The 9,921-nt window shown below is 31.9% G+C and overlaps 1 long non-coding RNA gene across 1 annotated transcript; it reads left to right on the plus strand.

Moving 5' to 3' along the window:
* Nucleotides 1-6,613: 6,613 nt before the first annotated feature.
* Nucleotides 6,614-7,805, plus strand: LOC116339988. Its single transcript, XR_004201047.1, has 3 exons — nt 6,614-6,723; nt 6,878-7,054; nt 7,349-7,805. It is a non-coding gene; the product is annotated as an uncharacterized LOC116339988 (long non-coding RNA).
* The last annotated feature ends 2,116 nt before the right edge of the window (nt 7,806-9,921 follow it).

Consider the following 9,921-nt stretch of genomic DNA (forward strand, 5'->3'; position numbering starts at 1 on the left):
TGGCATAGTGGGGTGCACCCCCACCCCCCCTGGGCAAAAATTCAAAATTCTGCTCCGATATAAATTTTCTATTTTTTATCCCCAACATACCACCCAAAGCGTTTTTTAAAATTTTAAAATTTAGGGGGTGCGCCTAGTTCGTGAGACACCCTGTATAATCGAAATATTACCTTTGTATAAAATACATCTATGTTGCGATGGCAAACGGTTTTCAATACTCTTTCCTCTTGATTTTGTTCCTCTTCGAGAGGATTCACAATTTCAACATCCATCTCACTTTCATCGACGATATACACTTCTTCGACAGCAATCGCCATTTCGGCTGTGTAGTCATAATTTTGATACATAATTTTTTTTCAAAATTTATTGTTTCAATTAAGTGTAGAGGAAGTGTAGGTAAGTGTACAACATTTTGTTTCGAAGTGTACCTGGAATTTTTTTTCAAAAAATCGACTTCTTTTTTTTGGGGTCCTCATAATTTTGCCCGGGGTAGCTATTTTCTAAATCTAAAATTTTATGTAATGTTATGGTCTTAAAAAAGTGTACATTAAGTGTAGGTAACAATTTTGCCTTCACATACGATATTACTATGAAATTAAGTGATTTGGCCATACCATCCTTATATGAGGGGCGGGGAGTACCTAAACTGAAAATTTCAAATTAAGTGTAGGATGATTTTGTAGCAAAATTATCACTACACAGCCGCCATTTCAACTTCCATCTGGTTGTCATCGATAACATGCATTTCGGCAAATTGTTCAGCAACATTCTCCACTTCAGCATTTGGTTCAATGATTGGACGCCAGTTTTTTCGGTATACATCAACCTTACCAGTAAACCTTCTAATATGTTACACCCCGATTTTCGATTTTTGTGTATGAAGGTTAATATGTTTCCCCAATTCGATGTTTCTTACTAGTGAAAAGTATTATATGAATCGTTGCGGCGAAACAGTAGCTCTTATTTTTCTCCAAATAATACTGCAACATGAAGTTTTTTTCACACGGTTTATTTGTTGTAATACAACAAATAAACTATTCATAAAAAACTTTATGTTGCAGTATTATTTGGAGAAAAATAAGAGCTACTCTTTCGCCGCAACGATTCATATGAAAGTCTCGTTCACCTTAGAATTCTGTTTATTACAAGATAATATACATATATTCTAAGAAGACCAAATCATATCTCAAATGCGTAGGCATTTCTACATTGTTATGCCATCTTTTACCGAAACGTTTGAAACTTCACGCTTTTGTATAGTTTTTGAACTTACTCATACAATACTCACATAAAACATTGTATAGTCGTTGACAAAACAATGTTCCTACTATGAAAATCACAGATGTATATTACACTGTAATACACGCTGCGTTCTATAATCGCTATAATCTATATGCTATGGCTGTATTTGTGTTCTGATTATTGGAAATGGAATGTTATGCACAAAAACACGTTTTATTTCTCATTTGTATTAGTTCATCTAATTGCGTATATACAAATTATGAATTCCATGAGTTTCAAGTTATCCATTTGCTGCCTCAAAATTTTAAGCATTGCATTGGTTCAGTGGCTACGCTTACGGTGCATGACACTGAAAGTCTCAGGTTCGATTCCGTGTGAAAACAATTTTTTTTCTTTCATCTTTTTTTCTTATTTTTTTTATTTCATAGTTTTTTTGCATTGCTCCATTTTTTATGAGTGGAAGAAACAAGAAAAAAAAATATTTATCTTTCATTTGCTTTCTTCCATAAATAATAAATAGAGCAAATTCGAAAAAATATAACAAAAATTAAAATAAAAAGAGAAAAAATATTTTGTTTTCACACAGAATCGAGCCTGGGTCTTTCACTGTTATGCGCTGTAAGCGTAACCAAGGAAACATTTGAAATTATATGGTGCCAAAAAGCGACACAAAAATCAAAGCGATGGTGAAATACATTAGTAAAATCTTTATTGCGCAGCAAAATGCAGGGTGTCCCATATGATCGAGTTTTCCAGGTGATTGGGAATTTTGAAAAACCCTTTGGAGAGTATGTTGGGGATAAAAGATAGAAAATTTCTATCTGAGCAGAATTTTGAATTTTTCCCCAGGGGGGGTGGGGGTGCCCCCAATTTTTCAAAAGTTCATCGGATCAAAAAATAATGTACTACAAAGTTGTTCAGAATGATGAGAAATTTTTTTTAGGACCTCTTCCCTCCAAGTCCCTTCACTCCTTAAGGGGGTCGGGGGGTCAAAAACCCTCAAAAAAATTTCTCTCGTCATTCTGAACAACTTAGTAGAAAATAACAAGCAATTGGAATAATTGCTGAAAAAATTTCGAAATGCCGTTTTGAAGAAACACCCATTTTGGGGGGCGAAATCGACCCTCCCTTCGCCCCGAACAAAATATCAATTCTTAAGTATTTTTCATGCTGATTCCGAAATTCAGGATTTTCCTAAAAAAAATTTCTCATCATTCTGAACAACTTTGTAGTACATTATTTTTTGATCCGATGAACTTTTGAAAAATTGGGGGCACCCCCACCCCCCTGGGGAAAAATTCAAAATTCTGCTCAGATAGAAATTTTCTATCTTTTATCCCCAACATACTCCCCAAAGGGTTTTACAAAATTCCCACCCCCTTGGAAAATCCGATTATATGAGACACCCTGCATTTTGCTGCGCAATAAAGATTTTTCTAATGTATTTCACCATCGCTTTGATTTTTGTGTCGCTTTTTGATGACGGAAAATCGCGAAAAATGAAAAAAATAATTAAAATTTTTTTCTTCAATTCTCAAATGATACTCAATTTTCTGTATCACCTGGTGAAATCAGAATGAAAAAAAAACGCATTCCTTATCATCTAAATCACGATCTGGACTTTTTTCACTGTTTGAGTGCTCTATACCGAGTCTCCGAAAGTTTCATATAAACTTGCCATGTGATACCTATTGAATAGTAAGCGAATACCAATCGTGATTGAATCAATTAGCGTCATTTGGCTATTGCAAGGCGAGTTTATATGAAACTCTCGGAGAGTCGGTATAGAGCACAAGAAGTGAAAGAAAAAAACATTTTTTTTCTCAATTCTCGAACACCACTAAATGTTCTATATCATTTGTTGTGAAAAATTTGCACTATACCGAGTCTCCAAGAGTTTCATATAAACTCGCCTTGAAATAGCCAAATGACGCCTATTGATTCAATTACGATTGGTATTCGCTTACTATTCAATAGGTATCACATAACAAGTTTATATGAAACTCTCGGAGACTCGGTATAGAGGGGTTAAACGAAAATCGTCATAAAAAAACCCAAATTAGTCCTAAAAAATACAAAAATAGTCCTGAATAATCCGAAATTAGTCCTTAAAAAAAACAAAAGTTGTCCTAAAAATTACATCAAAAGTTACATAAATCATCCTAAAAAGCTTGAAATTTGTTTGAAACGACGGTATAGAGCACTCCCAAAGTGAAAAAAGTCCAGATCGTGATTTAGATGATATGGTGTGCGATTTTTTTCATTCTGATTTCACCACGTGATATAGAAAATTGAGTAGTATTTGACGGCCTTAGAAGAAAACAATAACATACATTACATGCTGCAAATAATACTAATACAAATTTTATGAGAGCAAAAACCAAATAAATAAAGAGACAGCGCAAAAGGCAAATGCAAAACCAGCCTACTTACATGTGTTTCTTATGTAAGAAGCTGATTTTAAATTTGCCTTTTGCGCTGTCTCTATATACATATTTGGTTTTTGCTCTCATAAAATTTGTAATAGTATTATTTGCAGCATGTTCTGTTTGTTATTGTTTTCTTTTAATGCCGTCATTTGTAAATCGAAGAAAAGAAAATTAAATGTTTTTTTCATTTTTCGTGATCTTTTATCATCTACATGATCGTAGATATATGATCCGCCTCGCTCATGAAACAATCCATTTTGTTGGCGAAAAAACAAAATTCCGATTGTTGCGAGCAAAAGAACTATAGACAAACTTGAGAGCAAAAACACGACATATCGCTTATTTACTTTTGCTCGGATGTTGGGTATGTCGTGGTTTTGCTCTCAACTTTGTGTGTCGAATTTTTGCGTTCGATTATGGTATGTAGTATTGTTTTACTCCAAACAAAAATACGTGCTATTTTTACGCATAAGAAAATTAAGTGTTGGGTTTACTATCAGGCTGTCATATATATTTTATATGAAAATCAAATGGACAAATACAATTTTATCTAGTTTTCCTTGCATATTTTTTCTGAAATAAGTGCTCATATAGCTGAAGTTCTATAAGTTTAGGTATTTCAAAGTGTCAGTAACAGATGGCATAACGCGACTACTTTTGCGACTTTGTTCGAACAAGCTTGAGTTATGGTTTCATTGTAAACGATATTGTACAAATTTTGAGATAAATTCAGTCTGTGATCAGACGGTGAATAAATAAATGAAGAAAATAAAACGCAGTCGATGCTAAAATTCACTTCCACAAACGGACTGTGTGGCACAGCAATTGATGATGCTGTTCAAATTCACAGACTGAAATATGAAAAGATGAAAATTCGAAAAAAAATACAACGCTGTCAAATATCATATATCTATAGAGCAACGAATCTTGAATGCTTCTGAAAAATCAAATGTATGATGTTGGTTGAAAAATGCAATCGAGAGATCATTTGAAACTGGACATGAAATAATCAAAAATTGGACATGAAATCATAAAGAAAAAAATCATTCAGTGAAAAAAATAGAGCGATTGCAAATGCGACAATAGAAATAAGGACACAAACGAGAAATTATTAACAACGTCTTTTTCAGACGTCTTTTTCATTGTATATTTAGTCTTTTGTTGTTACATAATAAAACCATATTTTACTCATTACATCTCTGTACGATAATGATCTATTAATATGTTTGAGTTACTAATGTGTTGTTGCTAACGTAAAATAAATAGTCTAACATAATAATTCAAAAATAAAGCATTTTTTCGATTTTATTCAATGCATATCATTTCTTCATCATTTGTTGATTTTGTAAGACCAGCTGATCACTTTTGTTTTGAATGGATGAATTACACACTGATACAGAACTATATAAATAGAACAATACAATATATTCATATATTGTATTTATCAATTACTTAATTGTTTTACTTTATTTTTTATTATATAACAATTTATATTACCATTAGGGTGGTTTCTGGCAAGTGATAACGAATATTCCAATCGATGCGATAACTTTTCTTAGTAATTCAAGAAATCTTTTTAGTAATTATTTTTCCCGTTTTTCATTTTTTTTTTTTTGGATTTTTGTTACGTTTTAATGGACTTAAATTTTCTTAAACAATTTTTATCTTTTTATAAAAGATAAAAATTAGCACAGAATTTTGTTATTGGTAATAGTCAATGTTTCACCGTAAAAATAATTCACACCATTTTTTCACATAAAGTTCTTATCAATTATTATTATTATTAAATTTTTATAGAGAATCCTTTCCTTTGATTTGCTTAATGTTCAATTTAAGTTAACTTAAAAAAGAAAATATATAGATATTTTCCGAAAATGTACATGTCGGTGTCCTAAGCGAATTTTGAAAGTCAGCGTGTGATGTTTGTTATTTTGAAATTAACTTATTGATGTTAAATTCGGCCTTTCTTGTCAAATTCCTCAAAAAAAATGTGCATCTCATATTATTTAGTTGTAAAACTTTAATTTCTTTTGTGAAAAACTAAATTTCCTCCATTATTACAAAGATACGTTGTCATTACCATACAGTATACGCCATATTATAGAAATATATCAATTTTAAATACAATCAGTTTGCATGCACCATTATTGTTTTTTGTTGTTTTTACGTAAGACGTTTTCTTCCTAATCTATTCAACCGTTTGAATCTTTAGCTGGATTATCTCAGCTTTCGAATCACATACTCGTTCAACGTTCATATTATTTTTCTTCGCCTTTGTCTTAAATGTATACAATAAGATTTATAAACAATGTTTGGAAAATGTTATTCTTGTTTTACATTTTTAGAAGATTTTTATTTCCCAAACTGATTTTCCCGTGTTAATTTAAATTTTATCAACATGATAATTTTATCATCACTAACTGAATATCATTGGGCGTGATTGATGGAGAGGAGCACTTTTTTGTTTTTATTATGCGTATGTATGCACATTTTTGAAATCGATTTATTTATGTAAAACGTACAGAACAGTAATTTTCAGCAATACTTTGGAATTCCAAATGTAACTTATACACAACAACTATAGATATCAGTGAAGTTATTTGGGGTGCTTTACAATCTTTGTAATAAATCTCGAATCTCATTGCGATGCTCTTCGAATACAGTCGTTGTGATATATCCAGCAAACAAACTTGTAATGTCTTTAGTAATGTCTTTAGTTAGAATTTCTAACGTTGAAACATGTATCGCAGTGCGATAATCGCACCAACCGATTTTGTTTACAATAAAACTTTGTTTTGTTTTCAATAAGATTTCTTGAGAAGTGGTTATGGCGATCAATTGATTTTATTTCCATTTCAATTTCAACAACGGTTTTGTGTGTTCAGAATACTGTTGATTTTGCATTCATTTTTGTTTTATTTTTTCGAAATAATAGAGTGTTGATAAAATTTACTGTGAATATTCCAACAACATTTCGATCGGCAAAATATTTGATGTCACATTGGAAATAAATTTCATCATTCGATTTGGAACACAGAGTCACTTTGTTGAGGTAAGACGTGATATTTATGATTCGTTCTTCATTACTGTTTCATTTGATTTGTGATAGAAGTGTTTTTATCTTATTGTGTTTGTGATCTATGCTATATTTGGTGCATTTTTTTCTAAATTTGTGTCTATTTTTTATTTTCTTTTATTTGTATCAGTTCTTCAAGAATGAAAAGAAAAAGAGATAACGAGAAAATAATTTAGTTGCAATAAAATATGGCTTGCAAACAATACTTCGACCCAAGCATGCAGCATTTGTGACGCAAATATTGTTTGAGCGCAGTCTTCAAATGACGGAAGTTGCCACATTGGCCTCTCTTTTGATTTTATTCAAGGTGAATGAAGCACTCGATAATGAAGATCGTCAGTTCTTTTTGCGATGGGAGCGTCAATAGTTCTTCTTCGAATGCTTCAATGCGGTATTGGCCAAAAAAAATTACGAAAAGTTGGGGAATGGTTTCCGTTACTTTGTCAAACAGCACATCACAAATACGAAAACCGGTCTCACCACATTGGTATCGATCCGAATGGAAAAACGTGGTTGGCTATAACGCGTCGAAACATTCGGAAAAAACCTTGAAATGTGTTTGAATCGAAACTAATTGTTTTTATGATTTTGAATTTTGAAGGAAAACATCACAATACCAAACACGCGTACTCAGAAGTAAAGAAGAGATAAAGAGGCGACAAAATTAACTGGATTTTGATCATTACATGAAGTCGAACCAAGTAAATGATAACATCGTCGTGACAGTGACCTACAACATGCCGTCAATTATCTCTGGTGCATCGGAGATGCCACCCAATCGGTCATTTGGTTTGAGGAGACGGAAAAGATGTCCAGGATCGCGGAAATTTTTGGTGAGCGTATTGCCAAGAATGATTTCCAGTGAACACAAAACCGCATCGATTCAAAGTGTGCTACGGTTGCAAAGCGAAACCGATTGCTGGACTACCGGACTCAGTCGCTAGTCTACTAGACATAATTGTGGTAATAGCAACTTTACAAAAATTGGCCATTAAATGTTCAAGATGATGATGCTGCTCTACAGACCGCGATATTGTTGCTGCAAAATGCATTATGCTCAAAGGTATGAATCAATTTAAAATAGGGTCTTTTTATTGTTTAATGTTTTTGCTTCTTATTACACAGGACCAAGGGGCCTATCACGAAAACAAATGCATCATTTTTGAATAAATGTGCGGTGCTTTCAATGAATGCAAATGTATCACAAATGCGGCATTGTTTGCCTTCTAGATAGCTTGTTGGAAATGGCTTAAATAAAATTAAACTAATTAACTTCAAGTATAAAATATTTAGAATTTTAATATTATCAACTTTTTCTTTATTTTGTTGTCCGAAATATTAAAATTATGCTGAAATAAATATAATATTACTAACCTAATCTAACTTTCGTCTTGCAAATGTTGAACGTAACAACTTTAAACTGTCTAGTGGAGACGGTAATTTTTTTTTAGTCCGAATACAAATGGCAGACTTTGAGTCGGTCTCATTTTTCTCCTGTAATTATATGCTTTGAATATGAGACCGACTGCCATTTGTATTCGGACTCAATTTTTTCATTTGGAAGTAACACCGAAATTCTCTCAAAATTTATTTACCTTTAAGAACAAAAATTACAAGCTAACATAAAAATTACACGAGTTTTGTCTTCATAAAAACATTCGAAAAAATAATTCTTTATTCGCTATTTCTCGTTTGTTATTCGTTCAGTTGTTATTGTCGCTTCATATTTTTTATTGTTTTACATCAAACGTCAAAAACAGACCGATGTCAAAAAGCTTTTATTTGCGCGGCGAATTCACTACCGTCTCCACTAGACAGTTTAAAGTTGTTACGTTCAAAATTTGCAAGACGAAAGTTAGGTTAAGTTAATAATATTATATTTATTTCAGCATAATTTTAGTATTTCTGACACTGAAATAAAAAAAAGTTGATAATATTAAAATTCTAAATATTTTATTCTTGAAGTTAATTAGTTCTTTTTTAATTTCGTGATAGATGAGATATTCTCATTAGCTGCATTTACACAGCCAAGTACACAAATGTCGTAAATCAGAGCAAATATTTGCAAATGTGTACAAATAACAAATGTGTACAAACTTTGTCGGATGTTTGGCGTACTAGTGCCTGATTCTTTGAGAAGACCACCAAAAAATGTCAACTGACAAGCAGCAGCATTGGTTAAAACAAATATTATAAAGATTAGTTAGCGTAGCTTGGTTACACACATTTTGTGGCCTTGTTGTGCGTCCATATGAACAGTACAGCGGTTGTACGGAAGGAAAGGGGTCCAAAGGTGAGTAAGGTTTTTAATTAAAAAACGGATTTTCCATTTACAATTCAATTGATACTAATGATTGTCGTTCCTCTTTTCCATGTATGTTACGACTGAATGTTACGCTGACAACTATGAAAATGACTGAAACTACACACAAATCCGGGTTCAAATTCGACCGTGAATTTGTGCCTGATAATGGGTGAATTTGCATTACAAATTGTTCCTTGCAATATTACAATTGATAACCGAGCAAAGATATGAAACAATATGAAATTAAATACATATACGGAGAAATGAAGCGCTGAAACAACACATTAGCAATTATGCATTTGACGAGGATATTTGAATGGTTGAGAATAATAATGAAACTTAATTTTTGTTCAAACTGAAGTGTCCCTTCGGAATATTTCCAATAAAAGTGTCCCAAGTTTGTATATAGTTTGCCATATAAACTTGGGACACTTTAATTGGAAATATTTCGAAGAGACACTTCAGTTTGAACGAAAATTAAGTTTCATTATTATTCTCAAGCATTCATTTCAATATTTCATATTTCTATATAAATTATTTTTCGATATACTCAATTCAAATTGTTAATGGTCATTTAAAATACCAATAGCAATTTTTTATATATTTCTTATTCTTTAAAAGGCGATATTTATAATATACTTAAATATATACTTATTTTTCCGACTACTTGATCGTTTTTGTACGGTCTTCTTTCGAAACATAATTATTTTCTCCTCTAATAAATACATTTATCATATTTTATATTATGCAAAGGATCAGCCAACTAAATGTTCTTTGGTCTGAGTTATGAATTCGCTACATGTATTAAAACACAAAATCTATCACATTTGCCATAAAGATGATATTATATTGTTTTACCTTATACCAAA

The sequence above is a fragment of the Contarinia nasturtii genome, unplaced genomic scaffold (assembly GCF_009176525.2).
Source record: "Contarinia nasturtii isolate CC-2019 unplaced genomic scaffold, AAFC_CNas_1.1 Cnas_scaffold_596, whole genome shotgun sequence".
NCBI lineage: Eukaryota > Metazoa > Arthropoda > Insecta > Diptera > Cecidomyiidae > Contarinia > Contarinia nasturtii.